The sequence below is a fragment of the Symsagittifera roscoffensis genome, chromosome 5 (genome assembly GCF_963678635.1).
Source record: "Symsagittifera roscoffensis chromosome 5, txSymRosc1.1, whole genome shotgun sequence".
NCBI classification, from domain to species: Eukaryota; Metazoa; Xenacoelomorpha; order Acoela; family Convolutidae; genus Symsagittifera; species Symsagittifera roscoffensis.
The window spans coordinates 62,774,356-62,800,350 of record NC_087066.1 but is presented as its reverse complement, the minus strand read 5'-3'; the positions used below and the strand labels follow the sequence as shown (position 1 = coordinate 62,800,350).

At 35.1% G+C, this 25,995-nt stretch overlaps 1 long non-coding RNA gene across 1 annotated transcript; it reads left to right on the top strand.

The window, feature by feature from the left end:
• Positions 1-22,310, top strand: LOC134845554 (uncharacterized). Its single transcript, XR_010162753.1, has 3 exons — positions 1-88; positions 15,185-15,411; positions 22,243-22,310. It is a non-coding gene; the product is annotated as an uncharacterized LOC134845554 (long non-coding RNA).
• The last annotated feature ends 3,685 nt before the right edge of the window (positions 22,311-25,995 follow it).

Here is a 25,995-nt window from a genome sequence, read left to right as displayed (position 1 = left end):
AGGCTGCCGCAGGATCCACCATAGCAGCGAGAGAAGGAAGAAATTAATTAGATTGAAGTTATTTATTCAGAATTTATTCCATCGAAAGGTAGGTTATATTTTCCAAATCGTTGAAACTTTAAAAGTTTTCACTAGCGGAATTTGGACATCAGTCAGATCACTTTGAATTAACCCAATGGAAAAACAGTTTTAGTGGATTTTTGAAGGATTTTTTGAACCAGTTATGCGTCGTTTCTTCAGAAGTTTTTCTTCTTTTGATTAAACGCTTTTTCATACCACGTTTAAGGTACAATACATTTCCTTATTCAAGTGAACAAGATATTTAAATAATCAGATGTTTCAGCTCGAAAACCATTTTATGATCACGTAAGGAACCAGGAAAAATGAAATTCGACTGACTGTTTAACAAAATGACAATCGTTGTCAGACTTTTGGTATCGTTCGATCCATTTTAAATCAAACAAAACTGCTCGTAAAACCAATTTTCTCTTTCTTTTCCCAATAAATCATATCCCAATGAATAAAAAAAAAAGGATGCTCGTATCAGCGCCAAGCCCTGAATGTTCCGACTGCCTTTCAAAGTCTATGGAGCAATAATAGCATGAAAAAATTAATTGTCAGAAAAATAAAATGATTTTTTTTTAATTTGAGATTTTTTATGAAAATCATCCCCCCACATGCCATATTAAGTACAAAATGATAATTTTTGCTCCTAGTAACAAATCCTTTATGGCAAATAAGCTTCCTTCAATCAATTTCGAACAATTTCTAAGACAGATTGAATCTCCGCTTGCGCGGTAATAGCGCGAAATATATTATAATTATAAGCCCTCTTATTTTTACAAAAAACGATGACAAGTAAAATATCTTTTCGAATTTAAGCTCAGGACAACAATACTTTTTGAATGATATAAAAAACTCCTAGTTAAAAAGTCGAAAATTGTCTGAAGAAAAAAAACCAACCTGATCTCAAGTATTCCGTTACTTTTGCGTATTCCGTTACTATTATTACGAAAATAGCAATAATAGTTTGTGCTGCAATTTTTGACATCTTTTGCCAAAGTACAAAAGTGCTGAAAAAATGTCCAACAGTGCAGAAAAAAAATTGTTTGAAAATGTCTGAAATTGTTTGTGTTCAAATGTGCCGAGAGGTGAAAAATCTTCCGAAAACTTAAATTGTTGGTAGTAATAAGAAAAACACGTTTTTTAAACTTCTCAAATCGTTAGTCGATGAATTGAACAGTTTTTCATTTCCTCCAAACTTTTTTTTCAATTCCGCCAAAAAAATCTAAAAACTTAAACAGGTAGGGTTTGTCGAAAACAATGATCACTAATCAGTTATGCTTAAAAACCGAATTAAAATATTTTTGCACGATGCGACCGAAAAGAAAAAATTCGTTTAACTATTGTAAGGATTAAAAAGACGTTGAAAAGCACTATTCGCTTAAAATATAATGCACAAAATTTTTCATAGCTCTAAACGTTTATCTAAGCATACGTTTTTTCACTGCGAATAATTGCTCTCTTTTCAGATTTTGTTGCTGTCTCCAGTTGGGAAAAAGTTTGATCCCATTTGAATTTTTCTTTTTCATATATTTTTCGCATCAAACTCCGATTTTGTTTGTAAGAACAGCGTTTTTCAAATAGATTAGACAATATTCACAAACAATTGTAGTTTTTAAAAAATTTAGCAACCCGCAGTGAAAAAAAGGACTATCTACAGAAAAGTCTACAGATCAATTTATGTATAGATTCGGTTTATTTACAATTACTTTTCGAAGGATAATCAATTCTATACAGACAGAATTAGGTTTTTTCTATTCAATAAAACCTGTATATACTCCGCACACAAAGATAATAGGTATGCAGGATGTAAGCGGGAAAAACATCTGCGTTGAACCGGCCATAAACCATTCTTGCAGTTTCTGACAAATTGGAAACTAATGAGTTCTCTTCTCAGGTATTTACAATCGTCTTTTTTCTCTTCTGCTAATGCTAGATACAAAGAGTCCGTGTCCGTCTCCAGCTGCTCGAACTTGTATTCGTCGCAAAACAGAGAAAAAAGGTTATTGTATGACTCCAACATTTTGAGCTAAGCATTTTGTAGAAAACAAAGTCTTTGAATAGTTTTTTCACTGTGTTCAATGATTGTTTTCAACAGTTCTATTTTGCTCAAATTTTTTTTGCAACAATCAATCACTTATTGTTCTTTTGGTTTTCATTGGTTTTCTTATGGTCGAGATTTTTGGTTTTTGTTTGTCTATACGTGCCCATGACTTGGTAACCGTATGAACTGTTACCCAGATGTTTCATCGCCTCTGCAATAAATCCAGTGAGTGGGTTCTCGTATTTTTCTCGTCGAGCATTTATAACATATTACACAAAGTTTCGAAACATTTTCTTGAAGTGTAAGGCTTTAAATGGTATCTAAAGCCCAAGTCCCAGATAGAAGCTAAGAAGGGGTGTGATGATTGAGCCATTTTTCCAAGTTGAAGCTAGAAATCAGCATTTGTTGCAGAATAGTTAAAATTTGAATTGTTCGGCATAGTTTTTCATGTTTTCTCCTAAGTTTATCCAGCAGACGTCAAAAATTTTCAAATTCGGACAAGTTTGAAAACGGGGTTGAAGTTTTATCGGAAACTATCAAGTTACAATGGACATAAGCAATAAATTTTTTTTTATTCTTTTTCTTTGTTTTTTTTCCATTAATGTTTCAGTAGTTAAAGTTCTTTTGCAAATAAGATTTATCACGGCAAGATTAAATCAAGTTCAAATAGTTTTCCTGTTCATACTCCCACGTTTAGAGTATTGTAGTCTTTTTCTCGTATTCATTCTCGTCTCAACTAATCCATTTCTTTTTTCTTACTCTTATCTCAACATCATGATCCAATAAAGTTGGAAGTTTTTCTTATTGGAGCAGAAGTCATAGTAGCAATCCATAGCATCATTTATAATACAATGATCGTAGTAGCCACCAACATAAAAAGAGTCAGTTTCTTTTCTGCAATCCGGTCGTATAAAAAACTCAATTTAGCATTAAGAATCTTAATATTAGTACAAACCAACGGTCTCAAGTTTCTTGTACTGTTTATTTTGGTCTTCGATAATTTGAATTCAGACTCAAATTCCCATCTTGTGTAAAATCAGATTTGTATTTCTGACACATGAAGAATGGATAAATTAGCTTGCGTCATTTCCACAATTGTCTTCCACACGTTTGACGAAATTTTCTTATGAGTTTGATCGACAACAGCTTTTCGCTTAAAAACTATTGGCGTTTAACCAATCATCTTTTCTCTAGTTTTCTCACGCATTTCCGCACCATTTTCACATAAATTGGCAATTGGTTGAAATGTGTCAGAAGGTATTTGTTATATTTGGTTGGAAGCGGCCAGCCAATTTCAGCAATTCTATTCTTTCATTATGGTAAAACTCGATTATTATTGCATGGTTTCGAATAACTTGTCTTCATGGCTTCAAATAACCTTAATTTTTATTCTATCGAAAGAAATATTTGCAAGCAATCCTTGGTGGAATTGATTGCATAAGAATCTTTTGCTGGGAATTTGTTGTTCTAGTCCAATTTGTTTTCAAGGGGTTCGCTGTTTCTCAACTGACCCTAGAAGACTTTACGTGGGGCGCGTTCCGCACACTCAAGCTTTTCTGGACTATCAATCCATTCGTAATAGGAAAAAAATTCTTTTGTTTCACTTGCCTTAGAGGCTTTCAAACTGAATCCAAAATTTTTTCCTCCCAGAAATTTGTTTAAATTGAGAAACTCTACAACTCGTTTGCTTTTTTATAAGCTGCTGATTCAATTTTTTTTTTCAAAAATCAAACAAGGTAGGTAATCAAACAGGATTGGACACCGTTCAGATTGTAACTTCCAACCCAAAAAACCGGCAGAGTATTAAGATAGCGATCTAATTGTGTCAACTATTAACATATTAACATTTTGTCAACTATTAACATATCTAAGAAAATTAATAAAATCTTGTATCATACTTTATTACAGACTGTATACCCTATATCAATACGTATACGAACCGGAAAATTTTTTTCATAATTAATCTACTCGATGACTATGGGAAAGGTGGGCTCTGAAAATCTCACCATATCAAATTTACTAACTCAAACTTAACATCTTAAAAAATTGGTTTCAGATTTTGAAAACTCAACTCCTACAAAAATGTCTAGAAAATAGTTTAAAAGAATTCAATTTTTTTGCTTCATAAAAAAATGCCAGTCGTATAATTTCCCAACATAAAAATCTTAATTAGACTTCTCAAGCTTTTATACCTATGGCGTTGCATGAAACGTGTATTAATATCGTTTTCCCATATATGAAAATTGTATGACAGGCGTTTTTGGTCAACCCAGGTCGCTAGAAACTGCAGCGTTTTGATAAAACTGGATAAGTCTTTCAATTGAAAAAATATTTAACACTTAACCTGAGCTTTGTTTGCTCGTAACGATTTGAAGCTTCAGAGAGTTGAAGCTGCTTTCAATTTATCATTTTGTTTTTGCGTTCGTTATCGTTTTGTGGCCATTAGGTTCTGATTGTAACGCAATGGATCGCTTACTGCTGATTGTAACGAAGTAGATTAGTTAAGGTCTGAAATAAAAGCAAAACAGTCGATTCCTATGTTACGCTCAGACAACAATTTTGGATTGGAGATATATTTGAATCCTTTTGCGATTTGAGTCCCGCAAAAACTTATTGCCTTATATTTTATTTGAAAATCGATATAATGGGTTATATAAAAAGTAGGTTATCATTAAAATCACTTTTTCCTTTTTCGTGTTTTGCTTTTTTCGAAAATACATTAGAAAACATGAAATAAAAACAAAGCACGCCCTAAAATCAAAAGAGTACATGGAAAAAATGATAATGATCACTGGAGATAAACCCCTCCACCACGCGCCGAAATCAACTGGCCACCCCACTTGAACCAATCCCTCCCATCTGAGCCCGCCCCCACCAGAAACCCCATCGACATAAACCATCCCCCCCCCCGACCTGACCACCTACTTTACATGAACCAACCCCCACCTGAACCAGTCCCAATCCTACCGGAACCACCGCCACCCCACATTAAGCAACCCCTCCCCCACCTGAACCAAAAAACCACCCCCCCCCCCCACCTGAACCGAAGAACCAACCCCCACCTTCTGAGCCACCCGTCCATACATAAATGATTACCCAGACCCAATTAGAAACCCCCATCAAAAGAATCTTCCCTCCACCTAAGCCAGCCCACAATCCTACCGGAACTATCCCTACCCCACCTGAACCACCCCCCCCCCCCTACTTGAAACAAAACCCCCACCCCACATGATCCTGTTCGGGTGGGGCATGGGGGGGGAGTTGGATTAGGTGGGGTTTGGGTTGTATCAGGTGGGGGATGGAGATTGGATTGGATTGGGTTGGTCCATTTGAGGGGGGGGGGAGTTGAGTTGGTTTAGGTGGGGTTCATGTTGGGGGGTGGGGGGTGGGGGAAGGTGTCAAGGGCTAAGAGGGGGGGGGGGGTTTGTGTAAGGCGGCAAAGGGGCAAACGCTAGGGGGTAACGGAAGGAGAATTAGTCCACCTCCAATGTAACCGCCCCCCCCCCCCGAAAAAAATCTAATGATTTGAATAAATTTGTTGAAAAAAAAACAAAAGTGATTAATAATTAAGTAACATCAAAGAAGTAACAAAAAATGTCAAAGTTGCGTTGTTAGCGCGGCTAACTATGCGTTTGTTTTATAATGAAGTCATTTCATATAGAACTGTTTAGGCAAAAAGGTTACTTAAAACGAAGAAAATCCTTTAAACTTTAAGAGAAACTAAAACTTGAACTAATTTAAGACTTGTTTCGGTTTCTGCTTAAACTTATTTGTTGGCCGTAGATGATTGAATTTTTGATTTCTGTTCAAGCTCAACTTCTTGCAATAACTAATGATAAATAGAATTGTTCACGAAAATGTTCAGTTTGAAGAGGTGCCCATTTTATGCAGTTGCTAAAAATTGCAAAAGCTTATGAATACAAAAGAATTGTTCGAACTATGGGAAAAATGTTGCCAATTATTCTAGAAACCCTGATTTTAAATGTTATTTTAAGATTTTCCCGACGGTTTGAACAACTGTCTTCATAGAAATATAGGTAGAAAAAAGATAAATTGAACGACAAGTAACCTCCTTTAGCCTAAAACGTAGAAAAGACTTTATGTGCGTTGAAAATTTAATCTCAATAAAGTGGAAAACAATGGATTAAAATGAATTAATTTTGGATTTTGTTGCCTTGAATTGAAAATAACAAAATTATAATATTTTTCAAACCAAAAAAAATCGTTTTTTTTTCATTGAAACAAAACATGAACTGCTTTTCGAGTTTCAAACCCGTTTTTGAGAAAAATGAAGAAAAAAAATGATTAAGATGAATTTTTGTGGTTTGAAATGTTATCAATATAATCGAATCCCATGTTACGCTCATCTATATTGGATTTAAGATGGATTTATATACTTTTTGTTCCGCAAAAACCTAATGCAATATTTTTCCTTGTTGGTTTTCCTTGTTCCACTTCTGTTGAAAATACAATAAAAAACATGAATTAAAAACAAAGCACGCTCTAAGACTAAAAAACTAGTGAAAATTAGGTTATAAGCACGTAGGCAAACCCCTCCACCTGTACTAATCCACCCGTCAGAGCCAAAAACGCTCTGCCACCCCACCTGAACCAATCCCTCCCACCTGAGCCCGCCCCCACCAGAAACCCCGCCCCAACCAAAAGCCCCCTCAACATGAACCATCCCCTAAAGCTGAAGCACCTCCCCTACATGAACCAACGCCTACCTGAACTAACCCCAATCCTACCGGAACCACCGTCAACCCACCCTCACCAACCCCTCCCCCACCTGAACCAAAAAACCACCCCCCCCCCCCACCTGAACCGAAGAACCAACCCCTCCCGCCCCCAGAACCCACTACCCTTCCCCCACCTGAATCAATACCCCACATGATCCGGTTGTATCAGGTGGGGGAGGGAGATTGGGTTGAGTTGGTTCAGGTGAGTGTGTGGAGTGATTGATTTTTTTAGGTGGGGTTACTTTGGAGGGGTTGTTGTTGGTTCAGTTGTGGAGATTGAATCAGCTGGGGGGATGGCGAGGGCAAAGGTGCGAGTTTGCAAACGTTTAGGGTGGGGGTGTAAGAGGACAAAAAAGCAACCGCTAGGGGGGGGGGGGGGGGTTAAGGGAAGGGGATTAATCTACCTCCATTTAGCCCCTCCCCCAAAAACTCTAATGTTTTATTTAATTTGTTGAAAAGAACAAAAATGACTATTAATTGAGTAACATGAAAAAAAGCAATAAAACTATTAAAATTGAGCAGAAAATTTAAATTGAACAACAAGTAACCAACTTTATTTGAAAACGTAGAACAGATTTTATGTGCGTTGAAAACTGCATCTCAAAAAAAGTTGACAAAAATGTTTACGATTAACTAAGAATAGCTTTGTTGCCACAAAAAATTAAAAAATATATAATCGTTTTATAAACTGATTACAATCGTTTTTTTTTCCCTTTTATGGTCATTGACAATGAAATTTAAATATAATTGATTTGTATTCATGGAACTCCAATGCGGGAAAAGTTTTTGATAATAGTTTTTTTTGTTTGATTACTCAAAAATGTTGTGACCATAATATGTGACAGACTGTGTATTATATGTGGGCTAGGGTCTCACAGAAGCAATTTAAATTCTCTAAGTTATTATGAGATCAGATCTCTTAACCTTACCGGGTACGATTGTGGATCCTAACTCCATTGCGTAGGTTCCATTGCATGCTGGCTTTTGATTTTAGGAAAAATCGGGACCAATAATATAAACTATTTTTGTCACGGGACCAAACAAGAAAACAATTACAAGATTTTCTCTCAAAATGACATATTTGATGAAAATTTTCTGATGAAGAGCATAGCTAGAATAAACTTTTTATACTATTGAGCAAAATCTCATCGCAAAATATTTAAGGGCTCAATTGCGTTTGGCATATTTCCGATGCATTCACTTTTATCTCAAATGTTTTAATATCTGATTGCGAAACTAACTTGATAATGTATATTTCCTTCAAATCTGTTTATAGAATTAAGGATGTTTTCTGGGTCGAGGTACTCGAATTTTGTTTCGACTTAGAAAATTGAGCTAGTGCAATTATGCGACTCATATTACGACGTCGAAAAGCAATTTCAAGTCGACCACACAGTTGAAACAGATCAGATTTTTGTCGAGAGAGTCAAAAAATACCCAATTTTGCTCAAGAAAATAGAAACATAGGTAAAAAAATGTCAAAAAGTATGTCCAGCACAGTTGAAACATACTGATTGTTGTCAAGAAACTTGAAACAAAGGACGAGCACAGTCGAAACATAAATCAAGCATGAATATTTGAAAAACAAATTTTTTTGTTCAAGATAAATTATAATTATTTAGATTTCGACGAAAAAAAGTCTGCTCAGAAATAACCTCTGAAGCAACAATTAATTGAGGATATTTTCTTACCGCAAAACTAGACATTTAAGAGGGAAACCATTAAACTTTGAAGGGCTAAAGATTTCTGCGGCAAGAAAAAGTAATTTCTACCGCGAATTCCTCAAATATCAGGTCTCATATCACCAGTTTCAGTTCAGATTTGTAAAAAAAAAACAAAATTGAATAAATCAACTTGAAAAACTTCGAGAAAGCCGAAACATACCGTAATTTGCAAAAAAGTCAAAACATAAATGGAGCAACTCGACCCGGGTTTCTTTGTTTTAACATAGTCTGCAACACTTGAACCCAAAAATGTGGTTTAGAAAAACTTCAAATCATCAAATTAGCAATTTATTATTCCTCCATAATCCTGATCGATGTCACAAATGCGATGATTTGTTTTTGTTTTTGGCAATATATCCTTTTTATTCATAATAACAATAAGTGATTTCTTCGAAATTTCTTAATGCCAAAAAACTCTCGAAGAAGGATGGTCTTTATCAAATTTTGAACACTAAATAGTAGCAGCACTTAATAATTTTAGGAATACTTATTTACTCAAAAAAGTTATTCACAATGTGTTTGCCAATTTATACCCTCATCAACGAAAAAAGAAATGAAATCCATTGTAATAGACTTCTGTGGCTTAAAATGTTAACGAAATAATTGATTCCCATGTTTTCATCAGAGAACAGAACGGACCGAAAAATTGATTATAATCCATTGTTTTATCGAACCTAAAGTTAAATATAATCCATTTTAAATCACTTAGAAAGGATTTTATTTCACTATTTTGTTTCACGGCAAAATGATGCAGTTTTTCTGCATTTATTATGTGTATGGCCTACTCGATTTCTAAAACTAATTTTTCTCAAATCAAAAGAATTCACACACTTCCCCCCCTCAAAATTTGCCCATTGGCCACCTTACTCTCTTAACAACTGTCTCCTTGTCCTTTAGCCCGGTCAAACCGCCCCTCCACCAGACCAACCGCCCCTCCGCCAACCTTTGGCTCTGTGCCACCTTACGCTACCTCCCACCCACGTTTGCCCCCTTCGTCCCTTACCCCGCAACTACATAGTCATCAGACCCACTCGCAGACACCCCTCCCCCCTCGCGTTACAATTCTTGACACCAAGCGTTTTGACAGATATTTTACCGTCAATTTATTAAAATACAGGTCAAAAATGCCATTCTTGTAAAGTTTTGGTCAAAAACTCGATTTTTTTAGTGCGCGATTCCTGTCAGAAATAGTTATACACAAACATACATATATACGCACAGACATACATAGATAACAGCCAGTGTTATTAAAACCCCCATCCCGCCAAAATTTTCTAAGCAAATTTTAAAAAAAACTTGCTTGAAAACGACCAAACTGAGTAGCATAAATGGAAAAACAAAAAATGCCGAGAAAAAAAGTTAAAACTGAAAATGAATAAGCCAAATTTATTTTAGAAGTGCAAACTACGAATCTCAAAAAAGTGGAAATTAAATCGATTTTATTGGAGTTTATTTTTCCTTCTCTACAAAAATGAAATACAATCGAAATTTGATTTGCACTAAATTGACTTGCACTAAATTGATTTGCACGAAATTGATTTGCACTAAATTTTATTGGTTTTTTGAATAATGGCAATATCATCCATTCTTAACTGATTATATATTAATACTTTTAACTTTTATAGATGTTGACAACAATTTTCAAATTTAATCAATTTTTATTCATGGAACTCCTGTGCAGTTATAAAACCTTTTGTGGATTTAAGATGACATTTACACTTTTTCAAGTCTTTGTCAATCACCAGTCTAAAATTTAAGTCTTCAAATGAAAATAATATTTTTTTTTGTATATGTGAGAAAAATTGCAGAAAAAACTTTGGTCTAGAAAAAATTGTTTCCAAATTTTGTTCAAAAAACCGATTTATTGGGCTGTGAGCAAACATTATTAAATTTGAAATAATTTAATTTTTTGTAATATTCTCAAAAACTACCCTCCCAGATTAGAAATTTTGGGTTTCGGGTTCAATTTTATAAAAAGGTTAAGAAAAGCTCCCCGGAATAAACGGCAACGTACAAATTTTTAAACAAAAACATTATGGCACTCAAAAAAATCAATGTTTTCATTTCTTATGCATTTTTGCAAACTTTTTGACGCTTCTCGAAAAATATTCAGCCAAATCTAATATCAAAAATTATCAAACAGGTACCTCTAGCTTTAGCTAGGCCCCATTTTTTGGGTTATGAGCAAGCGTCACTAAATTGAACAAATTAAATTGCGCCCATGCGTTGAATGGATAATAATCAGTTATATTGATATTCCGATACATACTAGTCCACTATCATCAATTACGGATGTAATATTCAGACAACAAAATCAATTTTGTTGTCGAAATAATCGACTATTTCTGACAAAGAAAAATACATAGTAGTCCACTATAATCTTTTTCAAATGATTTCAATGTTTTATTTTTTGCATTGAAATTGATTTTTTTCTGTCAAGATAATCCAATACATTAATTAAGTTTGAACGCAAAATTTCTAATATAAAGGATTATAATCGATTAATTTTTTAAAAATGTAAAATTGTTTTTTTTGCAAATGTTTTGAAGCCATTTTGCATGAATTTCTATGATATGTCTCTAATTGATTAGGATAAACTATTTGGACAAACCTCGTTTACCACAAAAAACGAATTCAAGGGAGGGGGCTGGGGGAGTATTGACGCTTCTCTCTCCCTTCAGAGATTGGCTTGAACATTTTTAAAAAAACTTATTGTTCCGACTTTCGATACGAAAGTAACGGAATATTTGTGCTCGGGGTGGGTTTTTTTTTCTTCAGACAAATTTCGACTTTTTAACTAGCCATTTTTGACGGAATTTTTTAAATATCATTCGAAAGGTATTGTTGTTCTGAGCTCAAATTTGAAAAGATATTTCACTTGTGATCATTTTTTGTAAAGTTATGGGGGTTTAAAGATTGCCATTTTGGCCAATTTGGGACAATTAACCGGCGATAAATTTCGCGCTATTAACGCGTAAGCGGAGAGTTAATCCGTATTAGAAATCGTTCCAAATTGGTTTAACAAAGCTTATTTGCCATAATTGATTTGTTACAAGTAGCGAAATCTATCCTTTTGTGCTTTTTATGGCGTGTGGGGAGATGATTTATATAAAATAATTTCAAATTTTTGAAAAAAAAAATTTTCATTTTGTTTAATTACTTTTAATTTTTTAATGATATTACTGCTCCATAAACCTTAATGGGCAGTCGGAACATTCAGGGCTTCGCCCTGATTCGAGCAGTCTTTTTGGCTTTCGTTTCATATATTTCGCTCCGCTTTCTAAATTGAAAAGTCATTTCTGATAAGCTATTTTTAGTGTTCCATCATTCGATCCCTCATATATGAGGAATTCAACCTTGACTCAATTGGGCGAGTTCAACAGTGCCGAAGTACAACAGTGCCGAAAAAGACCGGAAAAGTTCAGAATAATTTACACGCATTTTCTAAAGAGCGGGAAATTACTGACGCCAATTATCAAAGAAAATCACTCCAATTTTGGCGCCATATATTTCATATATTTCGCTCCGCTTTCTAAATTGAAAAGTCATTTCTGATAAGCTATTTTTAGTGTTCCATCATTCGATCCCTCATATATGAGGAATTCAACCTTGACTCAATTGGGCGAGTTCAACAGTGCCGAAGTACAACAGTGCCGAAAAAGACCGGAAAAGTTCAGAATAATTTACACGCATTTTCTAAAGAGCGGGAAATTACTGACGCCAATTATCAAAGAAAATCACTCCAATTTTGGCGCCAATATGTCTGCAACTGCAAATTAAACAATTATTTTGGCGCCAAAACGTCTAAATTGCAAATTTTCTCGCTCAAAATCTTAAAAGTTTTATTTAAGATTGTAAACGATCGCTGTTTAATTTTTGATTGCCGCACTTAATATGTTAAAATTTATTCAAATTTTCGGCACTGTTGAACAAAGTTTTCATTTTCGGCACTGTTGAACAAGGTTTTCATTTTCGGCGCTGTTGTACTTCGACACTGTTGTACTGTCCCACTCAATTGCAATCTCAGTCAACTGTATTTTAATTAATTTCAAACTGAGGAGTGTGATTGTAAAATCAAATTTTGGAAAGTCAAATTGAAACTATCGGAGCAAGCGCTTTGTGTTTCACTTGGTGAGCAATGCTGTAAAACCTTGCATATTGTTTCCTGAATACTTTTCCGGTTTTTCATGGCGTTTTATGCTGAAAAAGAAAACGGCGAGTGCCAGAAGCTTCCAAAAAGTGTCAGAACTTTTTTCATAACCTTCCTCATGGGTGTATCCCCTTCCTCATGAGTTGGTCTAACCATTCAAATGCTCCCCTTTAGTACTAATGTACGGCATTAATTGTTAGCTTATCGACCCTTTCAAAATATCTTAAATTGTCGTTTATTCCTGTTTTTTCAAAATACGATTTTTGTTTGCAATCTTTAAGTTTACGGATTAGGTCTATCCTTAAATAATTGAATTCAGTTTTTAAAAGTTATCCGGATTTTATCAATAATCTTTCAAAGGGCATTTTGGACCATTTTCATCATAATTTTCTTGACAATTATATTTTGGGTTGTTTGTTCTTTTTCTGATATATTTTGTAGATTTAAACTAGGATTATTAGGCTAATTGAAGTGCTGTTTTCTAGAGGCATGGGTCATTTTTTTCAGGTAAAAAAACTTCTAAAATTTCCAAAAAAAGTATAGTTTCAACTATAAGAGTTGAGAATTACTTCAAACTGCTCTGCTTTCTGAGGCGTCCCTCGGCAGATTTCGTTTGAATACTTTAGGATGCGCTCTCAAACCTATATCAATCATAAGTAATTGATCTTAAATTTTGTGTAGATAATTGGTTCAGAAACAATTTATTATGATTATTATTATGATTTTGTGGTGTTTTATGGGATCTGAGAAAATCAATTCGATTGACCTAAAAAGTCTTGAAAATCTGCCCCCGTCAATGAACTTTCTAGATCCGCACCTAATTGCCACATTTAGCAGGATTAGATGGGGGATAGGGAGGGCGAGCTTTTAATCGCCATCAGATAAAAAACTAAAAATAAATCAATTATGAAAAATTATAGTAGGATGAAATGTAAAATCTAATGGAACTTAATAAACGGCAGCTAAACTAATCGGTAAATTTTAAATCAAGCAAGCAAATTTAAAAATGATTTTACAAAAAAAAATTATTATAACCGACTATAAAAATTGAAATTGGTTATAATCACTTAAAAATGTTAAAATTTTAATGGCATATAATAGATTTTTGTGCAATTTTACTGACTGACTAAAAAGTGACGAGATAAATGATTATGATCTATGGGAGCTCGGTACAGGATGCAAATACAGCTAAGTTTTCATTTTTTAGACATCGAATAATGCACATAAATATTTTTTTGTTGAAACTTTACGTGTGCTACTGGGGCATGAAATTGGAACTTGTTCTCGGACATTTATGGAAAAAAGTCAATCAGAGTAAAATGAGACATGGTAATAATAGTTAGATATACCTCATCGATTGTTAAGTAGGTTAAGTTAGTTGAACTTTTGACCAATCAGAATTCAGAAAAATTAGAATTCCCAATAGAAATGTTCAGTGCCACTTAACTGTTCTTAATCAGAGAGGTGAAGATTTCTTGATAGATACTATAGGGTGAGATTCTTAGGTTGATCCAGAAAACGTACCGTACCGTTTTCAAGTCCCTCCCATTTCCAGGTTTTACTTCAAAATGGATAAAATTCTTTTAGCCTTAGAATGTTGCGCTGCAATTGGGCAATTAAGATTTGAGACAAACTTTGAATTTATACCAATGTGTACCCCAAACTCGGGATGACTATTTTAAGACTTTTATGTTTTTGTTATCAATTTTACTCGGGCCGAGTTATGGCTTTTTGTGAAGACTATTGCGACCTAACTTTGGTATTTCCAGACAAACGCAACGAAGTTTGGGCGATCGTAATTGAGTATTCCAAACTTAAACTCTGTAGATCAAATAGACATGTTTGCGACGTTCGCGACCGGATAATCCTTGGCTACGACTAGAGCAACCAAAAAAATTTAACCGCGGCTGTCGCGAATTTTCTTTGCTAAAACTTGAACTTGCTTTTTACACTAACTTCCAGACTGTCCCAGACTTCATCTGCAGACATTTGCGACTATTAGCCAGACTGTCGTGACTTCATGCCTAGACTATCGCGAATATTTTGCAGATTGATTTGACTATAATGCGATACTTTTAGATTTTGTGTAAAAACCATATCCAGACTATGAATGTTCGGTCGCGGAATGATATTCGGTGCAACTTTGATATTCGCTGAACTTGGCCAATTAATATTTGTTATGATTGTCGTCATCGTTGTTTTTAGCGTTTTTAAATGTCAATTTTAGGTCAATTTCGTCGTCAAATTTGGTTTTTTGGACCCTTAATTCATTATATTCTCTTTACCTCGAGAATACCGTGTCAAAATTCGGTGCTATAAACGAGCAATTCAAGTAAATCCTTGAAATAACCTCGAACTATTTCCACCCACATATCAAAGAATAACCACCCTTAATAAAAAATAAATCAATAAAATTCATATGCGAATTTTTGGCCCCTAGTAATGAATCCCCTTTTTGCTTTAGGAGAAATAGCAAAAGAGAGCCTATTCAAGGATAGTGAAGCATTCAGGGACGGTAGAAGGATAGAAACTATCATGGTGTTTTCTCTGTTTTATATTGGAGCTGAAGTGTTTGATTCACCTTATGTTCAATTATACTTGACGGCCAAAACTGAAATTATTGATCAAATTCAGGATCCCTGGGAATGGTCTTCTTTCTATAGCAGACTCTCAGATATCTACTTATTGCAGGTAAACAGAGTTAAAATAATGAAATAATTTCTAGGAGAGAAAACTATTTCTTGAAAATTACTGCAGCCACGAGTGTGATGAAAAGGCAACCTCATCAGGCGGTGTTTGTCATATAAGCCGACGGCTGTTAAGCCGACTATGATTTCTACAGGACTTTCAGAAGACAATTGAACATTAGAACAAACAGAAACAGTGTTAAGATTTTCGCCGCTTAACTTTTCATGTTACGCGCCTTGTTTATGAGAACCATTTAACTTCAGATAAAATTGAAATAAAAATAAAATTAATATGTATAATATGGATAAAAATTTTTAAATAGCTTTCTACCTTTTTCGTCTTAGTGTCATGTCGTCTTATTCAAATTCACATTCTGTAGGCATTTTTTACAATATTTTTTCACCACGTCTGCATTAAGATTTTAGGACAAAACGCAGCGGAATTTAAGCCGGAACGACTTCAGTTCGGTTTTCAAAAATTTGAAGCAATCTAAAAACTCTGAAAATTTACATCAATATGGTATTTTTAAAAAAAAAACTCAGGTCGAATTCAAGTGAAAATCTCGAAGAATATGAACTGTGATGCATAGAGATACATCAGTCTGAAATCAAAAATAAAATATTTGTTTATTGTCAAAACACGTCATACATGGATGTCATTCGATCAATACTGTCATCCGGCCGGATTGGCTTAACCTCATGATGTATTTATTTATCTAATTATAACACTTAACGGCCAACCATTTGGCCTTGATCGATATGGACAAACCGTATTGGTGAGCATAAATGCTCAAACAATCAGAACACAGTATTGGGTTCAGCTACTTTTTCAATCTTGAACAGTTATATAATTAGCATTCCAATCCGTGCAGTTTCTAGAATAGGTCATACACACGGATATGATATGGCGCAGTCAGCAGGATACAAGAACCCGCTGAGTATCCCAACATTCTGGTAAAAAGAATCAGCAGAACCACCAGTAGAAAGGTCCAAAAGGTGGCCACGATGAAAATGGCTGTGTTTGCCGAGGACGGGATAAGGGTTAAAAAGTTTACTTAGAACAAAACCTCCAATTGTCGAGCAACTGAATCAAATTACGAAGTTAAAATTACCAGCAAAACAGGGCCCCAAAAACGCAATCGCGATATCCGCAACCAAGAGAAAAGAGTGACATGAGAAAACAACGTTATCAAAACCAGAGACAAAGGCGTCCTATGTAACAAAAATGCGTGGGACGATGCAGATGTCAAAGTAGGGAGCTACATTTTCCTATGCCTGGGAGCGGAAGGGCAACGAAAATTTCAACCGAAAAGACCGGGGCTCGACATCCAATCAGCGACTACAAAAGAACTCGTGCGTATAGTCGAAAAAGTTTTCCTTATGACAAAAATCGTAGCGTTCGATAGGTATAATTTCGTGTGCCGAAAACAACAAAAACACAAATCGTTGGAGCAATTCAACGCTAACTTCGTAGAACTAGCAATACACGCTAGTTGCGCAGATAGAGAAGTTGAGTAGGTTCGAGACGTGTTTATGGCTCATATTTTAAACGAATGGATAGCCGCCGAGCTTCTAGTTTCTATCCCTCAAGACGCTTATGAATATGCGATTAGAAGAGAAAAAAGATAGAACATAGCAAAGCAATGAAAAACAAATCTGTTCCGATCATCATCAACTATAACGCCAATAACTAAACAAGAGCAAATGGGGTATTCACAGCCACGCAAATGGGGTATACACAGCCATCAAAACAATCAGAAGTCCGGGATTTTCGAGAAAACTAAACCATTTCTCCAGAGGAAACTCAGAGGCAAGGGTAACCAAAACCAACAAAATGAACAAAACAGAATGTGTTAAAAATGAGGCAGACCATTTGGCGCGAGCCACCTACAGTTAAGCCCAGCGAAAGAAAAATTCGACACAAACTGTGCTGAGAGCGTTTATTTTGCTAAAGTATGCAGATTAATATACGTTAACTACATGCAGGAGTCGAATAGAAGCCAACGTGAAGATGATGTGGAAGAAGCCACCGGATATATGAAGAACAACGACCCAATGGATTATGCGGAACCTGTATCCCCAAACTGCTGAGAAAATATACCAAAGACACCTTCATTGTTTTGGCGATTTTGGAAGCGTTTTAAAAACGAAACTCTATAGATATTCACGAAGACAACTTAAATGGCCATAAAGTGAAGCTAAAAACGAAAGCCAAAATCGCCAAATCAGGCAACCCAATGTCATTTCTAAACGAAAAAAAGCACAAAGACTTTGAACAAACAACCGATCAGCAATCTTCAAATATATTCCACCGGAGGACGCAGCAAGAAATCTATTATTTTATAACGAGATGTAAATTATTCCAAAAGGACACCTGATGATCGCGGTGGAATCTGGAGGGTGGACCATACAATCAGTAGAGTGGCTTGTATACGACATAAGTAGTGACGATAAAAAATTTTTGAATATAAAAGCAGACCTTAGTAAAAAGCTCTTAGTACAAAAACGTAGTGCAAAAACATTTAAAAACTAAGCAGTTCCATGGGTTCAAGACATCACCTCACAATATACAAACCAAATCTTGTAAAAACTGCATCAACACTAAAACCACTGCTAAAAACACAGATAAACACAGAACTTTGGATTGGAGGTCCGAGCACACAACCGCATTCCACAATATACTAAAAATCTGAATTTACTGAAAACTATCACTCTAATCAAAATGTACAAAACCGTAAACGTCTTTATTTGGTTTAGGAGCCGCCCTCGAGCAACCTACAGACGATGGCTGGGTAGCAATAGCGTATGCCTCGAGGTTTCGAAATTTTTTAGAAGAAAATTATACCGTAAACGAACTAGAATTAATAGGGGTCTTGTGGGCAATCAAACATTTCAAATATCAATTAAACGGGAAAAAACCGTCATCTTGGACCACCAAGCTTTACTCAGCGCAATAAATGCCAGTGAGAGATCAAAGACTAGCCAAAGCAGGCTGACAGTTTAATTCCCTTCAACTTTGACATAAAACACTTGGGGGAGACAAAAATTGGATTGAAAAACTATATGTCCAGAAATCCAGTAGGATCAGCGCTTCTCCCTGTGATTACGACAAAGAATTTGTTGGGGCGTCAATTAACTCATTCATCTCCAACCTTGAATTGAGTAACAACCAATTTCTCAAAAAGCTTACCAATCAGAATCAAGCACCGAATGCAAGTGCATTTCGAACATTCCAATTACATTGAAAGCGGTAATCTGATAAAAAAATTTTCACTTCAACAACCTCACGCTCAAAAATCGGCTGACCACAAAAACAAAACAAACAACATCTCTATATTTAATTGATCATATAAGAGAATTGAGATGGCGAAACAAAAAAAAAGCTTCATGGGCGGATTCATTCCCGATAGCGCATGAGCTTGAGGGGAAGCAACACCAAGCAACCCCAAACGCCACGAGCGAAAAACCCAGAGCTGACCTTTAGAGAAGAATCGGACAAAGAGGAAAGTTTTTCCGACCCAAGATGGCACAGAAGAACAACGACGACAACTAACTAACGATGGAATTCAGCCTTAAACTCAACAATATCAAGCCGCTAACAAAACATTCTGGACGCATGAAAGATAACAACAAAAAAAACTCACGGATTTCCAAAAAAAGTCTTCGCGGATAGTCCATCAAGTTCCAAGGATGGAAAAGATGAGGAGAACACAATGGTGAGAAAACGGCAGACAAATATCTCGCTCGACATGACCGAGAGCCCGAACTACAAAAAAATCTCAACGTAAACACAAACAGAGACACAAAAGCAGAATCAGAGACCCAAACAACTACAATTTATTCCAAGAAACAACAGAATGACCAGAATGACTTTCAATCGCAAACAGAACTGACTCTGGAACTAAACAAGCAGTGCGAGCACTGCGTGAGCAATGTCGAACCGGAGCAACAGTATACAGAGGAAACATCGCCAAATGAAGCACAGCCAATGATGACGGGACACACACAGCAAATCAAGGTCGGCTACGAAATAAAAATAGCGAGTGTGATAGCATTAACTGATCAAGCAACAGCAACAGATGCGGACACAGCACAGAACATAAAATTGTCGACACTACACGGTAGGTAAATTATAAGCTAGCGTTATGAAAATCACAATCTTTCCAAATTGAACCAGTTGTCGAACTGAATGAGGAAGTACAATTAGACCTACACAGACCCTTACCGGACGAACTAAATTTGGACGCGTACCTTTTAGTTGCGGTAGACAAATAGCCAACATTTCCAGCAACAATAGTTGTCACAAATTATACTGCGGATTAATCTATAAAATTTACGCAAAGATATGTATAAAACGTTGGGGTCTCAGTAAAACTAAGATGCTATCAGATATGAAAAGTTTACGAGTCAAAAAGCTCCATATTTTGCAAATCAAACTACATAACACTCCTAACTGCTCCGGTACACGACTACAGATCCAGTGTTTTTGTCGAACGCCTAAAAAACTCTAAAGCGTAGATAAGGAGTCATGCGTTTAGATAGAAAATATTCCCATTTAAGCTGATGCCACCGAATGTCGCCAAAATTTCTTTATATATGCATACCATTTAACGGCCGAACATATGGCCTTGAAAAACCGTATGAACAAATTGCATCGGTGAGCCTGAACATTCATTTAATCATAGTTTTGAAATCAGTTATCTTTGAAACCTTGAATAGTTATTGAGTTAGCGTGCCAGTCCAATCGGACTCTAGAACTGATCATACATAGCAGTTTGACAAAAACATTCGTTCAAAATACAAAAAATTATCCATCGGTTTGTTTTTCAATGCTGTAACAACAATAGGGCATGAAGAAGGACTAGGGTTGTAAAGTATCCTTGTCGATAAAGCAGGGCTATCTTGCAATTTTTTGAAAAAAATAACATGTATAACTGCAGAAGATCTTGCAAAATTCATGCCAGATGTTGCAAGATAACTATCATGCAAGATAATCATAATTTTGATCGACTAAACGACGCTAATCTCTAACAGAACGTTGAAAAAAATTGTCGGTAAGACTCGAAACGTAACCTAAAACAATCGTAATTTACTGAGAAAACAAACAATTAAAATGTGCTGTTCGCGATGATCGAAACACCCAAGGTTTTTGAAACATTTACGCTGATTAAAATGTTCAGCCAAATACTGGTCTTCTTTGCCAGGGTCATCATCCTAAAATCATCAAGGAAACAAAAGTTTTCAAAAAACTGAAATAACAAAATTATCAGATACTGTTTAACACATTTTTTTTCTACTTTTAAAATGAACTTTTTTTACTCTATAGACATATAAAATCGATAGTACAATTTTCCTAGTTAGACATATTTAGTGATTCAAACTTATTTTGGAAACAATAAAAAATCAGCTGTAACTAATCCAATCAATTGTCATGTCATATAGCTCGGAACGTGTGGCATGTGGGCCTCGATTAAAAATCTGCAACAGAAATTGTCTACAAACAACCGTGTTACATTCGCCTGAAAAGTACATAACGACGGAAAGTAAAACTAAACCCTATGGTAATTGGCTAGCGTCAATTTAGAGTCTTACACACTTTAACAGTCTCTACCAGAGCCAATTTGAAGACCGGGTCAACGAACTTGTTGCCACTTCAATGTTCTCGGCCGCACAATGGAAAATAATTCAGTTACAAGCAAAATTCATGAGCTGATGACTAGGTCTCAGCATCCCCAGAGCACGAGGTTACGTCTAAAAACAGTGTTACTGCATTATTATTAGGTTACTTTTGTATTTGTACAGTCAGAGAAAAATATACCCCATCCGTCGGGTATTTTGATTTTTTCCTCACTCCTAGCTCCTCATGTCCTAAAATTGAACTTTCTTGTTTTAAAAAATAAATTTAGGACAAGTCCAGTGAGAAGAAAGTTAACTAAACTGACAGTTCTTGAGTCCAACTTCGAACCCTTCTGGTTCCTCATTGAAGAAGCGTCTTCTTCACTGCCAGACAGAAGTTCTCTTCTTGTTCTCGACCTTCCCAATCTATGAAATACGTCCAGTAACAATTTTAACAGTACAATCGTTACTTTCCAGAATGTTTATTTTCTCCGCTGTTAATTGATTGCGATTCGCAACTGCTTCCTTAAATCTGTCGTCTTAATCTGATGAGCGAAATTCGTCGTTCTGGTTTTTGCGGTTTCAGTTGTCGCAAAAATTTCAGTTATTACTTGTCATGCATGCCCAATTCGAAACATTAAAAATAATTTCGTAACTTTTATACCATTCACTTTCCGGCTCTTTTTGCAGATAACGTTGTTAATCGTCAGTTTAAATTTACCGTACATTCCCTTTAATTCTAATAAAATCACCGATCATTCTGACTGAATGGCACATAGCAGTTTCCTTGGTAATCTCATGTAGTGAAACAAAAATTTCGCCTACGAGGGTTCGCATCCCTCAGAAGGCGTCGCCCCCCCCCCCCCCACATAAATCCGCTACTGCTTATATTAGCGATCATAGACAATTTATAATCTGATTGACACAAAATAAAAGAAAAATTGTTGATTTTTTTAAACCATATTATCTAAAAAATAACGTATCAATCAGCAAAACATATCAATTGCTACTTTACATAGCTTGTCAAGCAAGAAAGTTAAGGAAAAAAGTTTTTTAAATAAACCAATAATGTTTTTAATTTTTTGAAAATGTAATTTTTTTTCAACCCACAAAAACATGTGATCGACTATTGAGAGCACTCAGTACATTCAGTGCTTCCCCCTGATGTACGAATAGTCTTATTTTAAAATGAAGTGTTTTTTAATCAATTTTGTTTCAGTCTGTTGTGATTCTGTTCTCGACACTTTTGTATCTCAGATGCTTCGTGACAATTCTGCAGAATAAAGGGATCATGTTCAGGAAACTAGCTAGGACAAATGGTTAGAAGTTCGCATGAGTTATGTACTTTTTTGTTTTTAAGGCACTGCGTCCTAAATGAGTTCAAGGTATTAGTAAACTATTATTAGAAAAACTTATTGGTCACTTCTTGAAGCATTGTCCTGAGTGCTAATTCTGTTATTGCTGACTGCAGTAATTGACTTGTATTTTGAAAGAAAGGTTGTACTGAGCAGAGTTCTCTAAGATCAGAATGAACAAACCGGCAACCGCAGCAATGACTAGTTGATTATTTTTCAACCAACTCTGAAGTGTCTGCCATGAAAACTAAATCTGTGAAAACTTTCGGGTCGTTCAGCAGTACCGAAGCGCAACAGTGGAAATGAGTAAACTGAAAATGTGTTCAACACGGCCAAAACTGGTATTTTTTATTCCGACTTTCGAAGAAAACGGAATATTTATGCTGGGTGTGGTTTTTTTATTCAGTCAATTTTCGTCGATCGAAACAATAGTTTTCAACTAAAATTTTTTATACCCTATTGAAGATATTGACTTCCTGAGATCGAATATAGAAAGATACTCTACCTCCATTATTTTTTGTTAAAATTTGGCTGTTTGAAAATTGCCAAATTGCCCGTGTTCTGGACTACATTATGCGCGCTCTGAAGAATTTATTCATATTGCTGAGAGTGTAACGCGAATTATTTTTGCGTGGCGAGGAATTATCCCGCACAACAAAATCGTTCCAAATTGAATTGAGGCTACCTAATCAGATTGGCTTATTAGTTTCGTACAACATTTCACACCTTGATATTGTCCAAAAACTTTCTTTTCCCAAAAACTATCAGTTACGAAATAAGGGGCAGTCGGAACATTCAGGGCTTTGCATTAATATATGAGGATTCTTGTTGAGGTTTCCCTATGTCGGCACATAAGCGTGAATTTTGTCTTGTTTTAAAGCAAAACTGAAATCAAAAGTTGACATTTTGCTGAGTTAACTGTTTGTTCATAAAATTTTATGACACCGCCCTTAGGGCACTTTTATTGATTAACAAGCGGCATCAATTAAAATGGTCAACTTTATATTTTCAATTTTGTGCATTTGAGTATAACAACTCCAGAATGATTTTAGAGCAGTAAAAACAGTTTTTAGATAGATTAACTTATGACAGTCGAACAATATATTTTTCTCCACTTTTGTACTTCGGTTCTGTTGTACTGCGTCGACATTTTATATCGATTTCCAATAATCTCTCAGGGACCATTTAGAGTCAGGGAGGATCTAGGTTTTTCTCGAGAGGGGGGCAGATTCTCAAAAAACCGAAAACTTTGTCGATTTTTTTTATCGACCAAATTAACCAAATTGATTTTGAGCTCTCCCAAATCACCATAAGTACCCTATTTTGACCAGTTTTTCTGCGTCGCAGGTGATTTTTTGAACAATTTGAGCAAAAAATCATCGCGTTTAGAATTTTTTTTAGGACCAGTCAGTCAAAAGTGGATGTCTCAAAATAGTACAAAAGGGAACCATTTGGGCCGGCAGGGGGTCGAATCCCTAAGGAGGGGAGCGGAATCCCTATATTCTACTCTTCAAGTACTTGACAATCAGGTTTTGTTTGTTCTGCTCTTGGTATGGTTCTGCTCGTCGACCATTTTCCTCTAAGAGCCGTGTTCGTGCTCACCGGTCATTTTTCCAAATAACTCACACACAAAAAAAGAAAATTTAATAAAAACAAGAACATTTCAAATGTTCTATGAATTGTCGTTTTACTTTTGTTTTCAGTTTTCAGTTCAAGAAGAAATAAAAATTAAAAAACATAGTGTATGGAATGTAAAATACCCAAAACTTCTCAGATAATGAAAAATGAAAATAAAAGTACTTCAAACATGTGGGTTTGTGTTTGAATATCAAATTGAAACAAGCTTTTCAGTATTACATGTTTTTTTCCAGCTTTTAAGAATTTATTTAAAATTTTTGATCAATATAAAAGAATTATTTTTGTATGAAGTTTTTTTAAGTAGTGAAATCAACAGTGTAACTCCTCGAACAGTATAATAATTGCAAAAGATATCTGAAACTTATTTCTAGTTCAGCGTGAATGTTTTCAAAGATCTTATAAATACTTTTGTTGAAACTCGAACTACAATTTTCTGAAACGCTTGTCATTACGAGGCCAAACTGCGCATATTTTGATGTATGTTGGTCAAGACACAAGTCTTTAAACATACTTTAAAATATCAGAATGATCAAAGAACACGAAAGAACAATAGAAGATCAAAGAGAACGTCCTTATTGCGTTATTCGGCTATAATTCACAAAAACCACAGTTTGGTCCCGTAATGGTTTGCAAAGATCTAAAAGCTTTCTTTAACACTCACTAAGTATATTAATCTTCTTATTCTGGGTTGGAGTACACTTTTCTTCCAAAATAACGATTCTTGCTGTTCGATTAAAGAAGCAAAGTTTTTTCAGTCTTTAAAAAACTATTAAGAAACTAATAAAGACCTAAACACTATAAATTTGCCGAAGTTTTTGGGTCGTTACAGTATTGTTTGACTGAAAACTATCGCGTTCCATATCGAAAAACAATCAGTCGTCGATCGCCATTTGAAAATCAACAAAATTTTGGGGCTATTGAATAAACCTGTTAGATTCGAATTGTATATTGTATATTGTATCCAAAAAAGCATGTCTCAATCAAATCAATCATAAAAGAAAAATGTTCCAAAAACTAAAGAGACAAAATACCTCGGCAGTTTGTATTAAGACTGGCCAATTTGCGTAATTATTATGTTTTAAAAATAATTGTTTGAAAATAAGGGAATGTCCTCCAATTTTAGAATTTGACTTCGAGGAAAATTTATGAGTTTGACGTCGCAGCTTCACAGAAAAAATTCGAGAAAGAGGAAAATTTCAAATATTAAGTCCGCATTATGCTAGACTCAGCCAACTTTTGTATTTTTATTTTTCATAAAAAACTGTAAGAATTTTTTCGGGAAAAACTTAACAAGTTGCTTTTTCTTGAAAATTTTCAAGTTTTTGCAATTGGAAAGTTACTGAAATGAAACGCTATGAGCAAACGAACGCTTGTCATAAAAAAAATGATCTAGGTTTTTCTCGAGGGGGGGGGGCAAACCTTGGGGAGGCTTAAGACATTGGTTCAGTCAAATTTTTTCTTTTTTTTGTGGACAATTTTAGCGAATAATATTACCTTTAAAAATTCAGTAGTATAGTCTACCAGAACAAATTGTGTGTTTTGATTAAAAGCGTGCGTACAATTGATAAAATCCAATAATATCACGGTACCAAAACAAGACAGTTAATCACTCTATATGGTCCGTAGACCACTCAACTACTGTCCATTCGAATGTACATGAGGGTATAGGGAAAAAATTTAAGCAAACTTTTCATAAAAAATCATACTGAAGCTTTGGATAACTTATTAAGGAAAAACTGTGAAATGTCTACTACCCCTTCATTAAACTTTTTTTGTACAATTTGTTTTTTTTTCTTTAGAATTCCACTTTTCAAGCTTTGTTCTACAAAAAACTTATTGGTTTATGGTAGTGAATTAGTATTAAAATTAGGAAAGCTGAGTCAATTTAATGTTTAAAAGGTGGTTTTTTTGGTCAATCAGATGCGAGTTTTGACAAAAACACATCTGGAATTCTTACGTAATTTTTAAAAATCCCTCAG